Below are 25,443 nucleotides of genomic sequence, written 5' to 3' on the forward strand. Positions count from 1 at the left end.
GCATTTGGCTTAGTCAATTTAACAAGCTGAGCTTAAATGTCAGAGAGTCTTCCAGGGGCTTAATTCCATAACTGAATGAGCTAAAGTCAAGGCTCAGTGTTTCACCTCAAAATGGATTTTTCTCAAGTTGGTGTCAGTATTCAAAAAGCATGGGACCTCAACAGTGCTCTGCTCTGGAATGACTAGTGCGGAACTGAGCTTAAAAAGCAGTCTGACACTCAAAACAAATCTGCATTCCACTTCAGAGGAGCTGAGCATGTTTCCGCATGCTTTGATTTCTCCTATCATTTACCGAACATTGTGGACTGAAAGTAAAAATATGCTATTAGCAACATTATCTTTCAACGGCATGCCAGCATAGCCCAGGTGGCAGGCCAGGTGATTGACATTTTCAGTACTGAGCCTTGTAGCGACACTAGATCAGCGTGTACAAGAGATCAGTGTCACTGTACTCTCAGCAGGACTCCTATACATGTGAACAGTGCTGACTACTCATCCTGAGCCAATAGATCTAAGGATGGAATCCTCCTGTCCAACACGTCATCTTCAACATGCTGCCCCTACCTAGCCCCACTGCTTTAAATGACCCACACTAACTGTAGCCAGAGGAAGACTGTATAGGCCTAAATGAATTCATAGTTATTCATAAGTCACTCATTACCAAAGACACAGATGATTGTAGAACATGACATGTTGATATAGCTCATTGCTGTGATTCGCTCAGTGCTCTATTTTATTCAATGTCAGTTGTCACAGACTCTAGAGAACTGGGACAATCCAGCACAGTCAATGGAAGTTTGTATTGCTCATACACAGGCTTGCCACTAGGCCTGAGCTGACTATAGCTGCGTTTCCACCGCAGGAACTATACCCCGGAACTAGGAACCTTTTGAGGAACTCAGTGTGTTTCCACCGCAGGAACTAGGGTCTAAATTTAGTTCTGGGGGCTTTGTTTTACCCCCCAAAACGTTCCTGCTCGGGGGGTAGTACTTTCCGAAAGTACAGGAACCTTTTGGGTGGAGCTTGCAGCGCTGAACATTTCTGATTGGTCGAGTACTCGTAGCATTTGTGTTGTATTTATTTTCCGCCATTACCCGCCATGTTTGAAAATATGCAGTGGCAAACCAATTTATTTTCATAATAACTTCAAATCAAACTTGTATGTTATGCGGCGCAGTAGCCTACTTTTGGTTATAGCCTGTCAACGTCTTGGAATTATAACGTGTGCTCTTCTGTTCTTTTCTTGCTTTAGTATTCGTTTTATAAAATGCCAAGCATTCGTGCTGGGACAGCATATTACGTAGGCTACCAAAACATTCAAACGGATTAATTCGGTTGCTGAATATTTTCTTCCGGATTTTCTTTGTTAGCCCGTTGTAATTGACTCAAAACGTTTGATACAGTTATGTGAGGTATGCGGTAGTTCTGCATAATTAACATTGGTGATACAGTACAAGCAAACTGGAAATCACCTTCCGCACTTTTTATCCGGGTAAAATAACAGGTTAATTCTAGTAATCTTCCCTTTAGCTTTTTCAGACTGCCGTAATTTTACTCAATTTTACTGCCATTTTTCAATTCCACGAAAAGACCAGGAAGACTATGGACTCATTTATGGTGCATGGTTCGCATCTGGAGGGCACACTTCGCTGCTCGGCTAGCAGTAACTTAGAAGGAAAGCAAACGGTGGCTGTACCACTACTAATTTACATTTTCACGCAAGTCCGAGTTTTAGTTCTATTCTTGTCATTTTGCGATTAGCCTATATGGAATTGACGACGAGAAAGTAATAAAACAGCAAATTGTTTACAACGTGTGCATGTTTTCTGCTGTTAATGAATGTGTTTGAGAGGATATATGAAAATCAATAAATACAAAAGTAACCATATATAGTCATTGTTGGTAACCCGTTGTATATAAGTGGAATAAACCCCTCCGGGCTGTCCCGGTTATTAGAAAATAATGTAGGCTACTTCGGTGGTAGTATGGGGTTACAGAAGAAATCATATGACAGATGGACCGACGACAACGTCAGTGGGCTAATTTGCCTAATCTTCGCGGTACTTTAGACCCCGGTGGAAACGCAGACAACCATTGGCTGAAGGAACCTTTTAGTTCCTGGTAAAGTAGTTCCTGGGACTGAAAGTTCCGGGTAATTTTGGTGGAAACGCGGCTTATGTTGTAAGAAATCTGTCTCTGATGCCAATATGTCTGCTGGCCACACATTCCCTTGATCTTATCATTATCACAATACAGTTGGTACAATGGTAGAATAGCGACCGGGAGTGAGAGATTGGGAACCATCCAAGTCAACAGACGTGCTAATTCAATCACAACAGGACAGCCAATACACTACGGCCTAATTGACAGGTGTTACAAAACTGACTACATCCATCTTAGTATGTGTATTCAACACTCCTGATCAAAGCTTTGAAAACAAATAAGAAGCAGCCTCTGGAAAGGTTTGTGGTTCAGTCGGACTCTGCTGAATCCAAAGTGTCATTTGTGCGCTTTGTCACTGCCGGTATTGGAAATAAACTTTGTACATTTTAATCACGTTCAAGAGACGTCCTTTTTTCCTTACAATGTCATAGTTGGGGTTGGATCCGAATCCAGAGCTGCAGTAAAAAAACATAGTCTGACACTTAAAACTTGTTGTTTTTGGTGTTGTTTCGCTGTAAAATGGCACATGAAAATTGTTATACAGATGCAAGAGCAAAGAACAAGAAACACTGAATTCCCTCTTCTATAAGTGCTTTGCAACACCGGAGCAAGGGAGTTAGTTGCTCCATCACACCAATATGTAAGTACCATATTCGCTTCCGCTCATGCCTTTTGTGTTTTGCTTAATTGATCTTTATTCTTAATTAACTAGATCATTATTAAAGGCAGCCAGCCAGTCATAAAGGCTCACGCATGCATGGATCATTAGGTATATCCCAGAAAGCAAGAGAGTTATAGTACTCCAAGTCTCTGACAATGGCGTGTTGCTGAGACACTGAGACACAGGCGCCTGGCAAAAAAAGCAGTGGCAACATCAAAATATGAGCCATGGCATTTATAGAGACACTATGTGCAGCAGCTTTAAGATCATGTTACATTCAGTACTGTGTACAGTCAGCTAAGATATGAACTTAGTGAATAGTTCAATGTGTTTCTCTTACCACGGAAATTGGACTGCAGTATTCGAACAGCAGTCATATCTGTAAAAAACGCAATATCCGTACTGCACAGTCGGATTTCTAAAATAGTTGGCTCACCCCTATTTGTTTGGTGTTTTTTTGTAATTTTGTTCACAATTTAAGAATAAAAAATATGTGTAAAAAAAAAATTAATTACTTAGTTAATTAATTAATTAGTTACTAAATTAATAATAGCACATATTATATTCACATATTACTCACTACCATCAGTTATAGCCAGTTCTCTGCAAATACTTAAGTTATAAAACTATTTTTATTATCATTGCAAAATTGTGCACATTTTATCAACATTATTTAAAATTGTGGATGTAGGTACCCTTCATTCTCCTTTCTAATTTAAAAGATACTGAAGTACAGGTTTTGTGAGATAGTCTTAATTGTAGGTTGTGCTGAATGCTAACATAGTAGTTAAGAGCAGTGTATATTTTTCATTAAGTGTACTTACTGATTAAAACAGATTTTCCTGAAATTTTTTTCATAACTGAATTTATTGTTTAATTTGCATGGTGTGAGGAAAGAAGCTGAGTGTTTACCTGCCCATGTATTATTCAGATCGTTGGTACACTTGTTAATCAAGGAAAATTAATCAAAACAGGTTAAGCTCAATGATCAGTTTAAAGGGAACTTTTATAACGGTATCACCAATGTTTAAGAGGGAAGTAACACCGGTGTCAAAACAGCAACACCGTGACAAACCAACTCATTAAAATATATATATATTATACAACCGAGAACAAATTTATTGAAATTCTAAATTTAATACACATTAATTTCTCACTTTCTCACGGATGTACAAACATCTACAAAACTTTGTGGAAAAAGTAATAATAAGGATTTATGCAGCAATTACAAGAAGCCGCTCGCAGAAAAAAAACTGCCTGTCTTTAAAGGCAGTAGCCACTGGAGTAGGGTTCTAAGGGTTCCTAATGCACAGCAGTGCTAAAGACACCCTGAAGATGAATGTGTTCTGAGCACACTGCATGAAGCAGGGAAGCTGTCCCATGGCGGGGCAGACTCACAGTGGCTACGCGCGGAGGCTCATTGGATGCTCAAAGCTAGGCCTCAGCCAGGAGCTTAACAAACGGGCAGCTCACCTGTTGTGCTGCTGCGCTAATGTGTCCATTGAATCCTGCCAAAATGACAAATGTGGCCAGCCTCCGCTTGAACCCGCGGGACGCGCAAATACGGATGAAAGAGGCCAAAACAGACATGCCAAGCATAGCACATACTGTAACAAGTAGCTTCTGTATAGCGAGCAGGCAAAATGATTAAACCAGATGTACATATATTTCTTTGCAACAGCACCTTACCTTACACCATCAAATCTAACACTTACAATTTTACATTGTAAGTTTTTGATGGAAGAAAAAACATCCAACAGTATATAAAGCAGGACGACATACAATATTAACAAGTCCTCCATGTTTTTAAAATAAGAATTGTCAGTGTGGGGTACATGCTCATGGTAATGCCTTTAACAATCTTTTTGAGGGTTAAAAAAGGCAACCCGAACTTACGTAACCTTGCGTGGCTACATACTGGAGAGTGTCTGGAGGGCCAGCCTTCACAGACAGCCCTCCAGGACCTGCCAAGTGAGCATAAATATCCCTGGCCTGAGTCTGTGGTATTACTTCAGATATAATGCCTGCTGCTTCAGTGTGCTAAAGGTCAGGCTGTGTCCCAGTTTGTGTTGCTTAAACAAGGCGCCTGGGGTCAATGGCAGAACAATGATCGCATGACAGCGTTGAGAAGTGGCCAAACGGCTTCAAAACCAATTAAATAATGTCCGATGACAACAGCCACTCATTAAGAGCCTGTAAATTTAAACAAACGAAGAGAGGGGCGGGCCTCATTTTGGAAGCCCCAGTCCAAGGTCATAATAGAGAAAGAAGGGACGGGGTGGGATTGTCTAGGTGACCCAATGCCCACGGGCTGTGCGGCACTGGTGATAGCTCAAAGGGTGGTGCAGGAGGCAGTTGGTTCCAGCAGTGAATTGACACATACAAGATCTCACAGGCTGACGTGCTGTAAACTGCCTGTCAAACCCAGCCCATAGCTCAGGCTGATGATGCACCTAGAGCCCTGGAGTGAACAGAATGGAGGGTTCCGTCAGAACCCGGGGGCGTGAGAGAACATTCCAGAGTGTGCACTGACTCAACCTGCAATCTGCCATGTCCTTGTGTGACTCTCCCTGTGACCCGGACCGAGGGGGGAAGTCATGGTGGGATTAACTCTAATCCGGCGGTGAGAGGGACCGGGGGAGGCAGCAACCCCCAAGGCTAGTTTCACCACGGTGGAGGCAGAGGAAAGATTTTCCTGTCCTTAATCTGGCCAACAAATGTCAATCATAAGGCCCCGCTTGTATACTTCCGCAGTGTTATGAAGAACAGCCTTTCCCATGCAGGTTGACTCCCAGCTGTCAGTAAAGCCCAACCAAAGCAGTCATCCAGACCTTGTGGTTGCAATAACATCCGAAGTCTACCACTGAGAGCCCTGCAGCCGTTCCACAGGGAACCAAAATGCTTAACTGATGCCTCGCCAACGTTTCACCTGGCAGATGAGCCAGCCTTATTCGATACGGTGCTCTTAATAAAGGAAATGCGGTTGAGAAAGTGGCAAGTCACTGAACATTAAGGAGTTAGTCACTCTAATGCATTCCTGGAAAACATCGCTACAACCAAGCTTAAAAGCACACCTATAGGATCTATACTACAATCTGTGGAACACATGCCATGTTTGAACAATTACACTATTGTGAGGACTCTCCATTACTGCCACAGACTCCTCCACTTACTTCAAATAATAGGATTTGAACTTAACTTTTCACAAACTCTTAAATCTCTGGGTCGTATTATTCTTGTTGCTGTTTTTTTTTTTTTTTTTTTCTACGCTTGCAAGAAAATAGGCAGTATCGGTTTCAGATTCGATCTGCATGCCTGCAGCACGCTTATGCAGTGGAAAAGACCTAGCACTCTGTGGAGCAAATCATCTAAAGCGATCAAGATGCAGCGGAAAAATGTATATGGCTTGGACTTTATGAACCAGTATCTGATTTGGCAGATTCTGTAGTGTAGTTCTCCCATCTGTTGTTTTTCATTATAGCACTCAAAACTTGTGAGCTATTCGCCGCTCTTTTGTTCCCAGTGCAATCGTACGCTTTGCCTCTTTTGCTTCCAAACTCTGATGACGTTCAGAGATATCCATAAAGGGAGAGGATACGCCAGCCTTGATCTTCCATATGACATGACATGTGAAGAGTGAAAACTCTTCTCGCTTGTCTCCATCCCCTTCTCTCCCTCTCTTTATCTTCTCACTATCCCTCTCTTCCTCTTTCTACATTTCTCTGTCCTTCTTGCTCCTTCTTGCTCTCTACATTTCTCTCTGTCCTCTCGCTCCCTCTTCCTCCATAGACATGGACATGGGGTCAAAATTATAGAAAGATGGTGTCCATTCCACTCCACTCTTTCTTTGTAATGCTAGCAAAGGGCCTCAGGATCTACACCCACACAGCAATTTCTGAACCAGTCTTTAGTCTCTCTGTATTTGCTGAGCAGGTGACAACACTCGCTGGTTCGCCAGTGGACCAATTCAAGTAAAGTAGCAAGATTGCAGTGTGCCTATGTGGTAATCCAAGTGCCCAGCGCTGCTGCTGCAGCATGCCGTGCCAGCAGACCACCGCACACAGGGTGAGGTCAGGAAATCCTTCTCACAGCGACTGTCGCAGCCGGAAAGATGCAATGCAACAGAGGGCACTCAGTGATGTCTGCAAGGTTTGTGGGTGGTGACCCGAAAGCAGAACAAAGCGGCAGCTATCTTGTGGCGAACGCCCTGCCGCGGTCCTGGTTTCCTGCGCAGCCATGACTGGCAGGAGCTTCGAGTTACCGTAAGACTGGGAGGAAAGGCCGTGTATCGGGTTAAACTATGTAGGTCAGCTCAATGTGTTCCGTGTCCTCCCATTTTGTCACAGGACACCACTGTTGGAAACACTCGCCCTCGTGGTTGTGCTACACCTGGGTGTTTTCTTCCCTCTCTTTCCGCACCTCCACGCCACTGTGCTCATTAACCTAAAAACAAGACGCACATTTCTCAGCTCCCGTGTAGAGCCGCATTACGCTCACTCCCTAACTCGGGTACCCCAAAGAGATACAAGGTAAACACATTTTGAAAGGACATAATGTATTATACGAATACCACCTTTGGGGAGGTGGAGGGGGGAGTGAACAGCATGCAAGCAGACAGGAAAAATAATAGATGAACAAATATTCTTAAGTACGTACATCCAATACAAAGCATTACAGCAGGGCTATTCAACTTCAACAGCAAGTGGGCAAAATAGGGAAATCACTGGGGGTTCGTGGGCCACACAGAATACTTTGTCAATTAATGGCTACAAATAACTCTAACAGTATAATGTTAATAGATATATTACTACATGGAATAAACTAGTCATGTGCATCCCTTTTCTTTCACTTTAATGATATCATTATAATCAATTCCAGACAGCCGCCAGTCCATACAAAAAAGTAGGAAAGCTATGGTTACAGCTGGCAAAGTAAATAAATACTTGTCAGTCCATTTGCTCTGGAATTGGCGATTATCACAATCAACTTTACGTCTCTTTGGCTTCGAGAGAGACATTTTGAAGCTTGTTGTTAGCTTAGTAAGGCTGTCCAAAGTGCCATGAAATTGAGTTTGAATATTAGCTTTTGCAATTAGTTAGCATTCAAATATATTCAAATATCATTTGCCTATAATTCACAAGAAATAAGCTGCTTATTGTCGGGCTGGCCTGTGCGTTATTTTCCACAAGCGGCCAGTAGAATAGAGGACATCGGTGAACTTTCATACTAGGTTACTACATCTGGGGCCTCATTTATAGAAAATCATGTCAAAGTAGTGATTTATAAAATTTCAACATTAATTGTGGCTCTACGTCAGGTCTTCACTTTATTTCAAGTTCATTTTATAAATGAGTCCCCTGCAGTTTCTATAGCCTAATGCGCAAATGAATAAAGCACTTTCTCGTGGATGTATGTTTTCCACAACTCGGCATTTATTAATCACAATAATAGGGAAATGATTGTTTATAGGAAATTCTGTTTATTTCTTAACACAAAAACTATTCAAACGGCTAACACATGTAGCCTAAAACAACATAAATTACTTACTCTGTTTAGTTTGTTTAACTTCTTTCATCATCCAATTTTATCAAAATCTTCAGACCAGAAAGGAAACCTGCCATGGGAATGTTACTTAGCCTAAACTGTTAGCTGACCAGTAACGTTAGCGCAGGAAATGAACTTTGCGTGCATGAACATGATTCGCCGCATGAAATTATAGCCTGTGTATTTCTGATAATTACAAAACGCGGGATCCAAACTAATATTCGAATGCTCAAATTTAGGTTCGAACTTAAAAAAAAAAAACAATAAAAAAAGATTTTCGAATAGTTTTCGAACTTAGAATATTTTTTGACAGCGCTATAGCTTAGCTAACGTGAGTTTCTCTGTGGCCCGCCGCCCAGAATGCAACGTGAGGCTTGACTGAGCGAATGGCAGGTGTGGAGCGGGTGTAATCCTGTTGCAGCCAATCACAAATTTAAAAAGGCGTAACCAATACCATATTGGTTCAGATCATACAGTCTATGGTTCAGATGTCTCAAAGTAGCTCAGAGATATGTACCTTAGTTTTATTTATCATATCACACACATGCCCGCCTGATTTGCAGGCAGCCTCTTGCGGGCCATAGAAAAATTCAAAAAGGCCGTATCCGGCCCGCGGGACGCTAATTGAATAGGCCTGCATTACAGCAACACCACTGCTTGCAAACAGACAACCTTATTGAAAGGCTAAGCGAACATCTTTCCATGGTGGGAGACTCCAGTGGGCAGTAGTTAAATTGCCAAAATAACTCCTATCTGGAACGCTGCTGGTGTGTTGCCAGGAAAGGATGCATGGGTAAAGGGGTAAAAGACGTTTAAGTAGCGGGGGGTGGGGAGGGGCAGTTTCTTGTTGCCAGGGTCTCACCACAGGCTGTTGATGCCAGGTCTCACCTCAGTGCCCAAACCAGAGGTTGATCTGAAGTCTTAACCTCTCTTTTAAAAGCCTTCCCACACTCTAGCGGCAGTTAACAAGGAGCCAAGCAAAACAAAGGCGGAGCCAAAGGGGGCCTCATTTTCCCAGTTTGGAACAGAATTATACCTTCCATCCACAGAGCAGGGCCCATTCTGCCCAGGTGCCCAGCCTGCTTCACCAGACGAACAGCCGCAGCAATCTCTCCCAGCTACAGCTGCAACAGATGAGCGTTGTTTATATCCCACTGTTTCTATTCACATCGCAAATGGGGAACAACAAAAAAGCATCAGAAGTTTGGGATGAGAACCAGATTCATTTGTACTCTGAGAACTCTCATGTGAAAATTTTCTGGAAAACAATCCGAGTTTCTTCAAAAAGACTTCAAAGCGACAGAGATCAGTCTGTGATGTGGGAAGGCCGACGAGACTGAAGACTTGCTTTTCAAGCTTGCAGCAGAGCAAGAATAGTCAGAAGGAGGGGGGTTCATCTCCCTCAGGCCCTAAAGCTATCAGTACTTCCCTTGTGCTCGCATAAGCTGGGCTGTAAGGGGTTAAAAACAGAAGGTGTGGAAAGAACAGCAGCCCGCTCCCTGGGATGGCTGTCACTCCAGCAACGGGCTCCCCGTGCTTCCTGTGGCATTGTGTATGCTGGCAACACGGCCAAAGGAGTGCAGCCCATCTCAGGAGTAAAGTCAACACCATTATCTCACTCCTTTGTTTAGTTATGGCAACGATCTAGGCAGCAACCAGCCGACAAGCTTAGTCTCACTGTTGCCGGGGGTTCAGCTGAAGCCACACAATCGTCTTTCACCAAGGGACTGCAGTCTTTGTGAGTGTGAGTGTGAGTGTGTGTGTGTGTGTGTGTATGTATGACTATGGGGATACACAAGGATTAAAGGCTTCTTGGGCATTACCAATGCTCATTCTTGAGGCTCTACTGCATGTGGCAGCATCGGAAAGAGAGGGAGAAAGGTGGTCTTTCTGGCCGACACAGCTGGCGGTGTTTCACAGGGAGAAAATACGCAACACCTTTCGGCATGCTGTGAAACTGACTTGATGTGCCCGACATGCATTCAAGATTCAGGCCCACAGTTACATTGCTGTTCATCGCTGTAGATTAAGGACAGGCAACCAGGTGCTTCCAAAAGCGGTGCTGCCACCTGATCTTGCTTGCCACCCCCCTTCCATCCCCCACCGCCATGCTGAAAGGGTTTAGCCGTGACGCGGCTCGGCCGGAGCGGGCAGGATAGCGTCGGCCAGGGACAGCGTGTCGCTGTCAGTGCCTGGCGGGGACCCCTGGGGGGAGGGAGGACTACGAGCTGCTGCTGGCGCTCAAACCATCAGGGGGTGGAAAGAGAGAAAATTAATGGGTAAATCTGGCTAAAGGGATACTTTTCATCCATAAGGCAGCCACTTTCCCTTCAGTGTGTGTCCTAATCCCAGGCAGTGAATAACAATCAGATGCACCGCAGGAACACGGTTGAAAACCTAATATGGCCATGCAGTGGTGCAGCTTTTACACCTTCTCGCCTAAACCACAGCATCCACATTGCCATGAAAGCAGCTGAGCCGGGCATTAAGGAACAACATCCCTGTAAGCTTCCTGTGAGCCACAGTGACAGACATATACACACGCACACACACACAAGCACACACGTACACACGCACACACACACACACACAGACACACGCATACACACGTACTCCACTGTTATACTGTAATTCAGCCATTGTTCATACACATACTTAAATAAATGTAATAATAATTTTTTAAAAATAGTTTTGTGTTTACTCAGTTGCCGTTTGTCTAATATTACATTTTTCCAAAAGATCTGAAACCATTGTGTTTGACAAATATGCAATAATAGAGGAGATCAGGAAGGGAAGCTATTAAATAATCGATACCTGAACAAAAACCTGAAACCCCATAGACCACTAACAGGATGTCATATTTCATTCAACTGTTCAGTTTTCTTAGTTCAGCTATAATCTTCTCTCTCCTAACTTTCTGTTCTCTATAGATATACTCTGCACGTAGTTACTGAGGGAGCCATAATGGAGGCTTTCTGGTATGAACCAGGGTCAGTATGTAGATTGATCAGAGAGGGATGGAGCCAAAATGGGGCCCATCTTTGGCACGACTGCCTGGGAAAAATGCACTTGTTGGCTCAGCGCTCTGCCACCAAGAACAAGGGCAGGGATTTACGGGCACCGCTTTCTCTTGAAGCCAACGCAGCGGGGATGCCTACGCTCGCTGCACCTGGTTCCGACTTCACCTTTTCTCGCTCCGCGGGAAGAGCTGGGAACCTTCCTTGATGAGTTTCGGTACTCGTGCTCATCAACGGCACGAAATGAAACAAAGACGGGGGATTGAGGGCCCGGGGGGTGGGGGTGGTTGGGGGGCTACTCAGAGCACTCCTGGACCTTTGACAGTCAGATTCTGGGCTCCCTGCCTGCAGCTTTCCTGCTGCTCTGGCAACCGTAACGCAACCTATCCCAGAGCCGCCCCGCAAACCACCCGCCTGCCAAGAGCTGCCTCTGAGGCATGCACGCGCACACACGGGCGCGAGAGTGAGAGCGCGAAGGGCGAAGCGGGTCGGAGCGTGCGGACAGCCCGCGGTCTTCCACGGTTGCCAGAAGCTGCCTCGTGGAAGTGCCTGACGGGGCGGCGGCGTTCCTGAATGGCGATACCGCAAGCACGTGCCGAGTGCACCGACGAACACACTGACTCTTTCAAGTGATGAATGGAGCCCTGCTCTCTCGTAGGCTTTCCTCTCCACAGCTGCAGCCTCCACAGGGGTGAATCAAACCAAAGAAGCACTGCGCCAAACGGGCACAAGCATATAAACTAAATAAATCCTCCTCCGTAGTGATACACAAACAAAGCGAGGATGGTCTGGCATCAACTCGGAAGATTTACTGTACTTTCAACAATTTCAAAATGACGAGCTTTGCTTTCAAAAATATTTTACATTTTACAAAATGTACTAATTCCGTTAAGCCACTGAGATTCAGAGGTCATAGGAAACAAAAAAGCCCCAGAAGCTTTACAAAACAGCTGAGAATTGGGCAATAACAAAATATTCGTTCTGAAACGGAACAAATATTCTCCTGCGCTTGTTTCCCCTGATACTGCGCTTGATAATGCACAGTGCTTTCAGGCTGAATAAAAATGGTCCCTTGCAGTAAAAATATGCACTAGTTTCATGAAAACATGGTGGCCCCATTAGAACAGAGTGGGCATATAGAGTACAGCTGTATCGGCTTTCAGGTCTCTCTTACAGTTGAACCAGACTGGCTGGTAAATGGGGCTGCACCACCTCTCATTCAGGTACCCTGCCAGCACACATTTTCCACTGCCAGCACACAGGATTTAAGATCGTTAACAGTCATCCATGGGCTTAGATCCGGGGTAGTAAGAGAGCTGTGCCTGTGAGCGAAGGTCTGCAACGTGTTCCAATCTGGTCGGTTAAAACCTAGAAGTAAACGGGCCCCACAACCAAAATGGCAATGAGTAAATGGGTAATTTGTGCAAACTGTCCTGCATACACAGCCTGTTGACCAAATACATATGAGTTTGTTGGGTTTCCCTGGTGCAGTCTTCATGGAAAAAAATTTTTTTGACATGATGACATGGTAAAATTCAGCGTATGACTATGTGTTGCTATTCCTTCTTGTTGCCCCTCCAGAACTCTAGACTCCTTTGGAAAACAAAACACTCAAGACATTTACATGCAGTTTTCAGTTTGGGTCTGTAGAGATATATGTTGATTTGCTGTGCATAGCCTATGGAGAGGCTCTGCTTCTGAAATCCACAACGCTGGCCAACACAGCACCAGGAGGGGTGGAGAGAGGAACAGGCAGCACAATCTGACCTTAATGTAAATTCAGCTTGGTAGGGCATTAATGCTGGCCATCGATGGTCAATTTATTAAAAAAAAATAAAAAATCAGTTTCAGCACTGACTGGGGTCTGCACTGGTCCATTTGGATCATAAATCCCTCGCCCTCTGGCGCATTGGTTGGTATGCTGCCCTTCCCGACGCGAGCGAGCTGCTCCGCAAGCTCGGCACGCTTTACGCCGATCCCGTTAAAAAAGCTACGCGCTCCGTCGAACCCTCCCTTTTCCATTTTCACTTTACTAAATGCATAATCCTTGGATCCAATGCAAAGAGGACTCAGGCTCTGCTAAGGGTGCGGGAGAACCACTGTGATTTATTTAACATCGACGGATGGAATAAATAAACGGCATACAGCCATACGGTGGTGAGCCTTTCCAGCATTCGCTGGACCCATTTTCTATTATCTATGTGCAAGCAGGAGGACAAAGAAAAGGCAGCAGTGTTTGCCGATTTCAGTCCCTTACCAACAATAAATCCATGAAAACAGATATGACAGTATCCCCCAGACAATTTAGCCATACTGAACAGGAGAGGCTCTAAATTTCAGTTGCTCTCCACATCAAGCGCTACGATAGCTGTAGGAAAGATCAAAATAGAACACAAGAACATGCTGACCATAAAAAACAGATGTGAGAATGAAATAAAAGTTAATATGTGAGCAATACGGTATTCATCAAATGTTAGTCAACTCACGCGTTAACCCTGTGTTCAGGAAATAAACTTGGAGAGACAACAGAACAGAGAAAATAAAGACCAATCTCTGGATTGAATTTAAAAAAGGTTTTCAATACAAACACAGCTTTATAAGTGAAACCTGGCTATCGTAGAGAGCTGAGCAATGAGCTGTGATCAGGAAACATATGATGTTGGATATGCAAGTGGTAAATTTTCTTCATTTTAACCTGGAAGCTTGTATCAGGGACATCACAAAATTCATGTTTTTGCAGTGAATATAAGCAGACATATAATATAAGACTGATTCAGCCCCAGCATAATTGAAAATTAAATGTTAATGGCTGCAGTACACCATTCATTTAGGAGTCTTTTAATTATCAAATTGTTAAAGTCACATTTGAACATTTGTATCTCAACAGTACCAGCAATAAAATACTGTATAAGTACCATCTTTGCCTCTTAATGCTAGAATGGCCATGATTTTTCTCCACCTATATAGGCAAAGTGACACCTTAAAAATTTGCATGCTAAACAATGTAATTAGCTACATGTAATACCATTGCAGAAATAATGCATTTGTTGTGTTTAGGCATGGTATAGGACACACTGGAGGACAAAAATACTTAATTGAAAAAACATGTTTAATTAAAAAAAAAATTTATTTACATATTTATACAATGGTTCAATTTATAGCAAATAATAAAAATATACATTCGTACTGAGAACTACACAATAAAAGCACTATGCACGATAACAAGAACGACAACATTTTTATAGAAACCAGCAAGCGCTGATATATGACTCAATTTAATCTAAATGCTGGCACATTGCCAATGCTTTTTGCACATCCATTTGCTTTAACGCCATGGTAAATGAGTAAATGCACACTCTCTTGAAGAGCATACAGCACAGCAGGACTGGGCGATATGGCCAAAATATATCACAATATTGCTCATATTACTGACGGTATGACAGTACTTGGTTTTCCAATACAAATTACGTGAGTAGTAAACTGAAATACACTGTAACTGCACAAAAATAATAATAAATCAAAATGCAGTAATACATTTCATTTCACCATTTTATTAGGAATATGAACATCAAACACTGAATAACATTTAAAAATTGGATAGTAAGCATACAAAAACCCAAATGTCCAACCTGTAAATGTTATACTATACAAAATATTCAAGCAAAATAAAAATAAAAAATCTAAGCTTCGAGGCATAATAACAATTGTCACCATGTGGTGAATGGGGTTTCTTTCATCTTTTTTTCCAATCATATCTCATGTGGTAGCAAGCATCACAACTTCAGAAGACTCTACACTGCCAAGACAACAACGCAACACCAGTGGGCACCTCCTCAATCAAACGGTCAGATAAGAATGCTTACATTCATTATTTTGTTTCAGTTTCCTTTTTTACCTTTTTAAAAAAATATCAGATCTTTATAGTCACACATGTAGAAAAAGACACAAATGAGGAAACGTAGTTTTAATAATGGCTGGTATTTCAACATTTCATGGCAGAGTTACTCAATATTTTGACCCTCCAAAAGACTGGTGTGGCTCTTCTAGTGTTAAGAATACCCAGAAAACATACTAATTTTACAGTATCTCAAACTACAGGCTTAATTCAGATGAATTAAATTAGCTATAGTTTCCATGGGAATCTTTTCTGTAGAGATACTTAGAAACGAGCAGTACAACCATAACTGGTCATTATGAATACAGATGCTTGAGTAGAAGCTTCCTGCTCTGCTCTGGTTATCGATGAAGACTAAGAAAAACAGAGAGCTCTGGCGCCACATCGCTAAAATACCTAGGAGCAAAGAACAGTAAGCAGAAGAAATAAAGTGTGATCAAGCCCATACACTGAAACATGGTGGTTTGAACAATAAAGGATTGCTTTCTTCTATTCAACTACAAGTGTACATAGAATTTGTTATCCTCAATCAATGATGACTTGGCAGAGACTTCTCCATTATCTCTCCTTAGCCTCCCAGGGTCCTCACCACTGTGTATTTCCAATGATAAAACCTCTCTTATTTGTAAAGACAAAACGGAGCAAAATCATTTTGAACATTAGAGATCACAGATCAGTTTTCCTACAGGTTAAACCGTGCCCTTGAGCAAGAGCGAGAGCCAGCCGCGGGGTGCCGTACACCTGCACTGCAACATCGACTGCGGGAAGACGCCCCAGATCAGGGAAAGCAAAGATTTCGACCAGGCCCTGACATTCAGTTGTCCAGAGTCCGGGCACGCCCGAGCTCCCGCTAAATCAGAGCGCCAGAACACGCGCGGGGGTCGCGGTGATGAAGGCCGACCCCGGCACGCAACCGTTCCAGACGGCGAATCCAGGGATGCAGGGAGGGATGAGTGTGACAGCATCCCATTCTGAATACCATGTGGGAGGTTGACACTGTTTATTTTTCTGATGTGAGAACAGCAGAAATGCTTCACTCACTGATGGTGTAGGCATGGATCAGTTCTGAAGACCAAATGGTGTCTTACACTGAGGTTGACAGCAAATCAAACCAATACTGAGTTCATCAAAAAAAACATACAATTCTAACACACTACCATGGTATTCTTGAGCTGATAATCAGACTGGGAGGTACAGGTATTTCTTGTGTGACTTTCAGCTGCCACAGGACTGCACAAGAGCCAGTTTGTAACTATTGCTCCAGGGCAAACATTAAAACATCCAAGTAACATAAAAAATATCTCCCAACAGCAAAGAACAGTAGTACAATCAGGTCAGCTAAGATGCTCTGCCAAGTCAACGCAAATGTATTCCCACTAGAAGAATTAGAAGAATTGACTGTAAAACCATCTCCCAACTGACACAAAGGGCTCAAACTTTAGGGCGACGTTTGCAAAATATTCATTTTGAAATATATTCCACAGAAATACCACACCGGAAAATGCTAAAGACGTGTATTTCATTTATATGGTCAGTGTCTTTTTCCACAGTGGCAGATATCTCCATAAACAAAGTATATGGCTTGCCCCTACATCTATAAATGACTGCATGAGTTGCCCGGAGCGTGACTGTACGCCGTGTACGAGGAATTATTTGTTAAAAGGTTATTGTGTATCCCACAATGCTCCTGCGTTGGGAAAGAAGACTCCGCTCTATGCATTCTATCTCCTTCTATTTTATTGGTGCAATCTGTGTCTCATAAAACCGTGACACGGATGAAATTGCCCTGTAAAAAAAGGGGTTGTGTCTGACTCAGAGCCGCACGAGAACTACCTTCCCTGCTACCCCTGGGATTATAGACCAAGGCAGGGGCTGGGACAGTAGACCTGTAGGGGGGGAGCTGGGTCAGTGTTAAACCTGAGGATCGAGGAGGAATGCGCAAAGTACCTGGCTTCAACAGATGTCCCACTCCCAACATTATTTTCCCCCTTTAGAAACAGAGGCACTCAGGCAAACAGAAAGGACAGTGAGGAAGCATGCTGTCTGTGCACAATGAGGTGAGTGTGCATTTTCATGCATGTGCGCATGAGAGAGACAGAGAGGGAGAGAGACAGAAGGGGGAGGGGCAAGACAGTCTGTGCATGCATGCTGGAGGTCAAACGCTGCCACACATATTTCTTGAGTACACTATGTACACGCACGGGGTCAAAGTAGCCAGTAAGGTAAAAATGTTCCTCATGCCTATATCCATCAATAATACAGCCATGCTGACAGGCATGTATCTGCAGGAGCATTGACATGACCCCTGGGGCCAGACACACAGCCCCTGCACGCCTATCAAAGCAAGCACCGGCAACAGCAGCAATGAGTCAGCTTTCTGAGGCCCGAGCTGGCCGATGCCTCCGCGCTCGCGTCGGCCCCCATGGGGATACTTCCGCGACCGGGGCCGTGCGACACGGACAGGGAGGGGGCAGCCCCGACGCCCTGCCCTGAGGCGGGCAAAGGTGCGCTGACTGCCTTGACGCTGCGCCAGGCTCTGCCCGGGACTCTGCCGCAGGATCGACGCCACCGCCAGTGCTAACTGTGCACACTGTAAAACTGAGCTAACCACAGCTTCTGGGGGGAAGGGGGGGTTGGCCTCCCTCCAAATTTTCTAGATGTTGTTTCTCATTTCTCCTTTTCTCTCAGTTTGTTATGCAAGAGACAGAGCCACCAGACAGAGCTGGCTTGCCTCTTTAGTAAGATACACCGCAGAAAGACACTTTTCCTCATATAATGTTAAAATAAGGAGCAAGAAGCAAGCGGCGGGCAAAGAAGAACCCCTCATGCGTGACACCGGCCGTACACCTTTTGTGACAAGCTCAAACGACAAATGACTGGAATTCGCATGAAAAACCGTTTGAGTGATTTGCACCTGCTCTGCATTTGCCTAAACTGGTATGTCAGGTTCTACATACTGAAGGAGTAATTAGATGGCAACAGACACAGGGTCTTGACCCTCCTGAAGCTCTAACGCCCAAAAGCAAGACACTACAGGGATTTATTTTTAAGATTACGTGCTCACAAAAGGGCAGCAGAGGGTTAAATACTCCTAAGCTGTCCAACTGGCCACCTTTCATATGATCATTGCTGATGGTGCGTCAGCTGTCAGCAGGCCTTGTCTTACTTGGAAGTAGTATTCAGTATGCACGTTTTCTGTACTTACCAGAGTCCCCACTATAATGTAACAGCTTTGGATATCAATGGCATTCCACTGAAAAAAATTTACTAGGTTGAATATGAAACCTGTATCAAAGTTTGCACGCACTTTGTAGTGCACTGTTTACTTAAAGTTCCTGATTTGATTTGATTTGAGAGGCATCCACGTGAGCAGATTTTGCAACCCTGCCAACAAATTCACACATACGTATGCATGCACAAACGTTCACACAATCTTGCATGTGCATATTCTCTTTTACAAATGCAGGTGTTCCAAGGAAGATAGCAATCAGGACGTGTTGACAAATGGAAGTAAATTCACACCAGAAGCTTCAACAAACAAAGAAAAGTTGTGCTGTTGAGTTTCCTGTTTCCTCCACGCAGGGCCCCATGGCGATCGCTAGCACAACGCTAATCTGATGAGGGAATTCTTCAGCGACTCTCAGTACAGAATCTCCTCAAAACAACTGCTTCCAACTTCACTTTTTTTAACACGAGTCTCAGCCAGCCCTAATCCAGAGCGGATTCGGTTGGTTTTACACATTCAAATGTAAGTACTGCCATGACATGATGTTATTTCAACATGACATCCACAGCAATGCATTAGAGAATCATTACCACCAAAAACAATGTACCTATAATAATTTTAAGACAAGGTTAAAAGGTATCTATGAGGTACTAGGCCATTGCCTTCAAGAGCCTGGTTAGGGCTGTGGTTTAGTAGCTCCCTACATATTTTGAATCAATGAATGATTCAAGGTTCTATTTACACCATTAAAGACAAGGTTAGAAGGTATCTATGAGGTACTAGGCCATTGCCTTCAAGAGCCTGGTTAGGGCTGTGGTTTAGTAGCTCCCTACATATTTTGAATCAATGAATGAATCAAGGTTCTATTTACACTATTAAGGAAGCAAAGAATTCACACTTAACGATCAACTACACAATTCGGTGACAATTTAAGAAACCTATTGCAAAGACGCATGAGCTAGTAGGCTTGCCTTGTCTTGTTCAAAGCTTGAGGTTGCAGACACATGTGTCTCTTCAATCTGCCTTGACAAAAGGTACCATAGACTCAGCACACTTTACACGACTGCAGCACTTGAAGCATTAAACAGTGTTTCAGAAATCAAAGGCTGCTTGGCTCACAATGCATTCCTCTGTTCAAAAAGACACTGATGTTTCACTTCAGAGGTCACAGCAATTCATTTAAACTTGCTAAGATGTTCCCAGTATATAATTAACTTCATTTATACAACGGCTTGGCTGAATACTCGATTCTGATTGGTCCATGGGTGGGCATTATTTCTTACTAAAGGGACACCTCGGCCTCTTAACAGTTCTAAAATGAATGCGTTACAAAATCCAGCATTCTACAAAAGTCACAACAGCAACATTATTCTTTCGATTGAAATGTTGTTACGTCCCCTCCCCATTTCAATGTCCAATTTCCCAATTTATGGAAACGTTGAATCGCGGTTCTAGTTACTGGCTTCATTTAGCGTTGCCAACCACCGCGCAAAATACTGAATCGTCCCTTATTTGGACAGTAGAATAGACGTTCCGTATTTAACTCATGGCTATGGGATGCATTTTCTTCTGTATCTTTGTTAACGATTACGTTTATAGTAAGTACTGTTTTGAATATAATTCAGTAGTTAGCTAGCTAGCTAGCCAGGATAAAAAATAATGCCATGAGACCATTTTGACCAAAACCAAGCTGAATTTTACTATTGGCTAGTAATGACAAGTGATGGTGAGCCTATCATAAAGCTAGCTGGCATTCAAACCCGGTTTCAGAAGGTCTTGGAAAAGAGGGTCTTGGTCACTGTGTGACCGAACCATTTTAAAAAGCGAGACAGAGCTAGGGAGAGTGATTTGATTGAGTTATGGTTTCATGCAGTTTTTCTTAAATAATGTAATGACATAAACGACCAAAATTGGTGGTATGGAATAAAATGAACAGGAACTATTTTTTCTTGATAGAATCGTTTTCATAGAATTAACGACCGGAGGTTTTTGCTTAACAACGGTGCAAATAGAACTGGTAACCAGAGTTTTTGAATAACAACGGTCCAATTAGGACTACCAACCAGAGTTTTGCTTGACAACAGTAAAATAATATGCCCAAACGCCCGCGGAAGAATATTTCACTGTCAGCTGATTTAGTCGATAAAAATCAATAAATATTAAAGTAATCATATATAATCATTGATGGTAACCTGTTGTATAAGTGGAATAAACCCCGGACGTCCCGTTATTGGAAAATAATGTACTTCGGTGGTGGTTAAGGGACCTCAGCTTCGCCTCGGCCGCATCACCACCCCCGTCGTATATTATTTTCCAATAACGGGACAGCCCGTCGTGGTTTATTCCTTACATACAGTCAATGAGTTTAATTATAATGACATATACAGTCACTTAATATAACCATGAATATCTCATTTCTGTCTTAATGTTATTGATATATACTGTATCGTCCATTATGTTTTGTTTTTTTTGCAGCAAAATTTTTTTTCATTCGATAAACATAAGATTTTTACTTACTTCATTTGAATGAATCTCAAAATTTTCATTTTAGAAAAGCTAAAAAATATAGCTGTAACAAATTCAAGTAATATTTTAGGTTTATGCAATGAAGCATTTTTTTTCAGTGCATGACTAAATGAAAACATCAAAGAGAGGTGGCCAGTAAGTTTGTATGCAACATTACTGGAAAGTAGACCAGTGAATGACAAAAAACATTGTTAGACCATTTTGCAAATATTTTAATTCACAACTAAATGGGAAGCTAACCAGAATATTCCCTGGTGTTCTGGAAATGTTTCATATCAGCTGGGGAAGCAGTGGCGAGCGATTCTGATTCACAGCACAAATTAATAGAGTGGAGGCCTCAAATAACAAGTAAAATGGCGCAAAGCTTCAGTGGACATGTGCTGCACTGAAGAAGCAATTTGAGACAGTTTGCTGCAAATGAATACATAAGCCACAAGCAGGCAGGCCAGAGGAGGCCAGTCATAGCACACGGGAAACTTAATAGGGCATTTAAAAATACTGTCCCCATTTTCTCACCAGGATTAACATAACTACAACCTCAACAAACTCTCCCCTCTCTGTGTCTTTTCATTCCACTCACCATTTCCAGCCTGACTTTGGTGAAGTGTAATTTTTCTGATGCAATACCACAGGCTTCTATTTTTGGCATACCCAAACCAACAAGGAGGTCTTATTTGGCCTTGTAAATTCAGCTATTATATGTTAAAAATAGGGCTCTGGTGTAAGCAGCAGGCTTAAAATTAAAAGCAAAAAAATAAATAAAAAGATCAAGAGGTGGAGGATTAAATTTTTTTTGCTGCCACGCCCTCAGCTCCTGAATTTTGTCCATAAAAACAAATCTACTAAAATGTTTAAAGATTACAAAAAGATGCACTAAAACTGTGTACCTACACTGAAATGACCCATTTGTTTCAGTACTTAACCCTGAATTGAAGCTGCTGGATTAATGAGGCTTTGCAAAAGTACAATTGGGTTTTCTGACCATAGCCATGCTTACCCAATCCTCCTTGTTCACATTTTCTATTTTCTATATTAGTAGCCTTCTCCACTGATTCAGCATATGCTCATGACCCACAGTTTCCTCTGGGGGCCCTTCTTCACAAGTATGTCTTCCAACCTCATAAAGACAAGATTAGTGTTTTCAGTTTGTGCCGTAGATAAGGGAGCAATCAGTGGACATGCTGATGCACTCCATTGGCTTTTCTTGAAAAACATAAAAAATGTTCTACAGGTAAATATGATTGTAAACCAAAGCGGAATCAATAACATCATTATAGAATTGCCTTTGGAAATATAATTTAAGCACAGTTTATAAAAAACAGTTCAGCCATTAAAGGTTGCACAGTATCCTAAAAATAAAACCAAATTGTTTTCATATCTATAGTATTAATTGCATGCATGTATACAATGAGGGGTAAATAGGAAGCACTGTTTAATCATATTAACAAATCAAATAAGAGGGAATTATGTATAGACTGATAATAATCTGAACTTCACAGGAAGTGCATGTTGATTAGTATAAAACCACTCATAAATTAAGTGAATTCTGGTAATAATCAATAATCAAAACAAAGGAGCCCCCACCTTCAGAAGAAATCCCCTATTTCTACCCAGGGAATTCCCTCCTCATGAATGGAAATACAAAAATGTTTGCAAACTAACCTGTAGCCTGTAGATAAAAAGATTTAGGTAACTGGGTACATGATCTGGTGAAATTCAGATAACAATAACAACTGGATTATCCTCTATTAAATATGAAAATGCAAGTGTACTGAACATAACTATTATATCACTGAAATGCTATGTTATAAATTTTAATGGCCATAGTGGGCTGAGGGGGCTGTCCTCTGAGAGAAAATGTGAACCCAGCAGATGACTACTTTTTTTGATCATTTCTACAACCAGTCGACTCATAAACACCAATGGACTAGATTCTGCTAACACAGTTTCCTCATCTATGAGTGAATAGTTAATCACATTATGTGGTTATGCTGGATTCCACAACATGAAAAATTCTCACAACTGCAATTTGTTTATGTCAACACTCCTCTATCATTAATATCAAAATACAAGCAAGCTAAAAAAAAAAAAGTCATGCCTGTCAATACTCATGAATTTCAAGTAGGATGTTTGGTTAGGCTATAGCCTATAAGTTCTCTATGGAAGCATATAAATGTTTGAAGCATAAAACTGGAGGAAAGAAATTGGAAAAAGCAATATTAAAACCCTGGTGTTTATGCACCCTTACATGATGAACAAACTGGACTTTGAACATTCAACCATTTTATTGTATTTTCACATGTAGACATTTATCATTCTGGCTATATTGCTTCCAGCTTTAATATATACATTATTGTCAGTAAATTCATAAATCACTATTTTTACTGTGTTGCTTTAGATGACATTTTTAATTCAGTACTAATGCTCTATAGGCTTACATCTGGAGGAGAAAAAACTGGATTTACTGAGAGGACTTACAAAACCATCAGGACCAACCATCTTTTCATAAAAATAAAAAAAACACAAATGCACGGATCAATAACTCCCAAGGGATATTATATTTTCATTTAGCTAAATAAACAAAACCACCCTCTCCGCAATATCTCCATGGCAAGGAAGCAGATTCCCACTTGCTAACTGCTCTGCCTCAGACAGTGCAACAGGACTTGAGAATTTAAACCCATAAACAAGGAGCTAAGCACGTCCACGTCCAATAAAGAACTGCGGAAAGCCTACTCCTGCTCCGGGAAGGTAATATTAGAAGTAGCGCTGTTAATAAGAGTGAAGTGTGGCCACATAAAACTGTCTCTCAGCTCCGAAATCCAATAAAATGCATTTTACATCTATTTATATTTTCCCCTATGAGATTCTAGCAAGGACAAGCTATTGGGAACCTGGGGGAGGACCTCAAAAGACTTGCTTGCGGCTGGGGGCTATCGCTGGCTACCACCTGCAGAGAAACCTCAGCCCCTTTTTTAAAGACCCCCTCGAAGCAGTGGGGGGGGGGGGAGGGGGGCTTGGGGGGGCAATTGGTGGTTAGCGATCAAGGATGGGGGGGGGGGGGGGCACACATTCCATTTTCAATGCCCGATCACCTATACCTCTGCCTAGAACCGGCATCCAATGTGATGACAGAGCACGAGAATGCCAACAATCGCGCAGGGCTACAGACCTGGGAACAGAATAAGAGCTGATATGCTGGAACGCACCGTTTTGTTATCTTAAAGAGACCAGAGCTTCAGCGCGTCCCACTCGGGGGATCGAACCGCATTCCGATAAACACCATCACGTTCCATAGGACGCCATTGCTTATCAGTGCCCAACCTGCACCACCCCCAGGACACACTCAAAAACTCGCCCACCACCTGGCCAATTGTTTATGGTAAAACATTCCATTTCTGCTCAGGAAAAAAAAACTCCACTCCAAAAAGAACTGTTGACAGAACAGTTTTGTTAACAAATTGTCACAGACCCCCGGGGCACTAATGCAAAATCAATAAGCTGAAGGTTTCTTTGCACGGAAGGGAAACGGGAAACACGAAACTAAACTAATTGTCGGGACGGCATGTTATTTTCAGTGGTGAGCTATTTGAAAATGTCGAATGAACTGATTAAGAATTTAATGCGGCGCTGATGCTCTCCGGTGTTTGCCTTAATAAAACTCAAATGACTTGATGTCACAGAGAACAATTTATGCCCCAGCGAAATGATAACCCTGGCAAGAAAAAGTCTTATTTATAACTGCTAAATGAAATTAGTTGGAAATTGAGCTTATTAAATTGGAGTTGTGACTCCTGGGCCCCACTTCGTTTCGACAGGCGCTAATGTCTTCCCAGACTACTTCTAAAAGGCTTTTTCTGCCATTCCGGACACCGGAGCAGAGGTTGTCGGATACAAATGGGAAACTCGTAAAACCTGCTCATTTTAAGGCTAGATTTCCTGTCTTTACAGTTACCTCCCCACCAAACTTTTCTGCTCCCGATTAGGCAGTCTTCCAAAAAAGCTTAAAAATATAGGCTACAAAAAAACTTAGCACAGAGCTATACATAATTAATAAACAAAGCATGTATTACTTAATATTCAGTCACAAGTTATTACCAACAAAGCACTAAATAGAACATTGCTCAATTAAACGATTAGGCTATGGATGTTTTATCATTGGCAACTTTCACTTGTTTGCAGTTAATATATAACTTTTACACTGAATTTTTATGTAAATACTGCAGAGTTTCATTAATCCATTTACAGAATAAAGACCTAAGAGCTCAGATGAATTAATTTGTCAAAGACTTTGAGGATCAAATATAAACAAGTGTTACATTACTTTTGAAAATGTTTTACACAGTTGATATTCAGAAATGGTTGCTCATGGTGTTGCTCTGAAACCAATTAGCCTAACACTTAAATTCCT

General features: G+C 42.3%; 1 protein-coding gene across 3 annotated transcripts in view; it reads right to left on the bottom strand.

Annotated features, from left to right (window-relative positions):
* Window positions 1–25,443, bottom strand: part of LOC135247647 (thyroid hormone receptor alpha-like) — a 139,480-nt gene that overhangs the window by 110,998 nt on the left and 3,039 nt on the right. The window lies entirely within an intron of this gene.

The sequence above is a fragment of the Anguilla rostrata genome, chromosome 2 (assembly GCF_018555375.3).
Source record: "Anguilla rostrata isolate EN2019 chromosome 2, ASM1855537v3, whole genome shotgun sequence".
Lineage (NCBI taxonomy): Eukaryota > Metazoa > Chordata > Actinopteri > Anguilliformes > Anguillidae > Anguilla > Anguilla rostrata.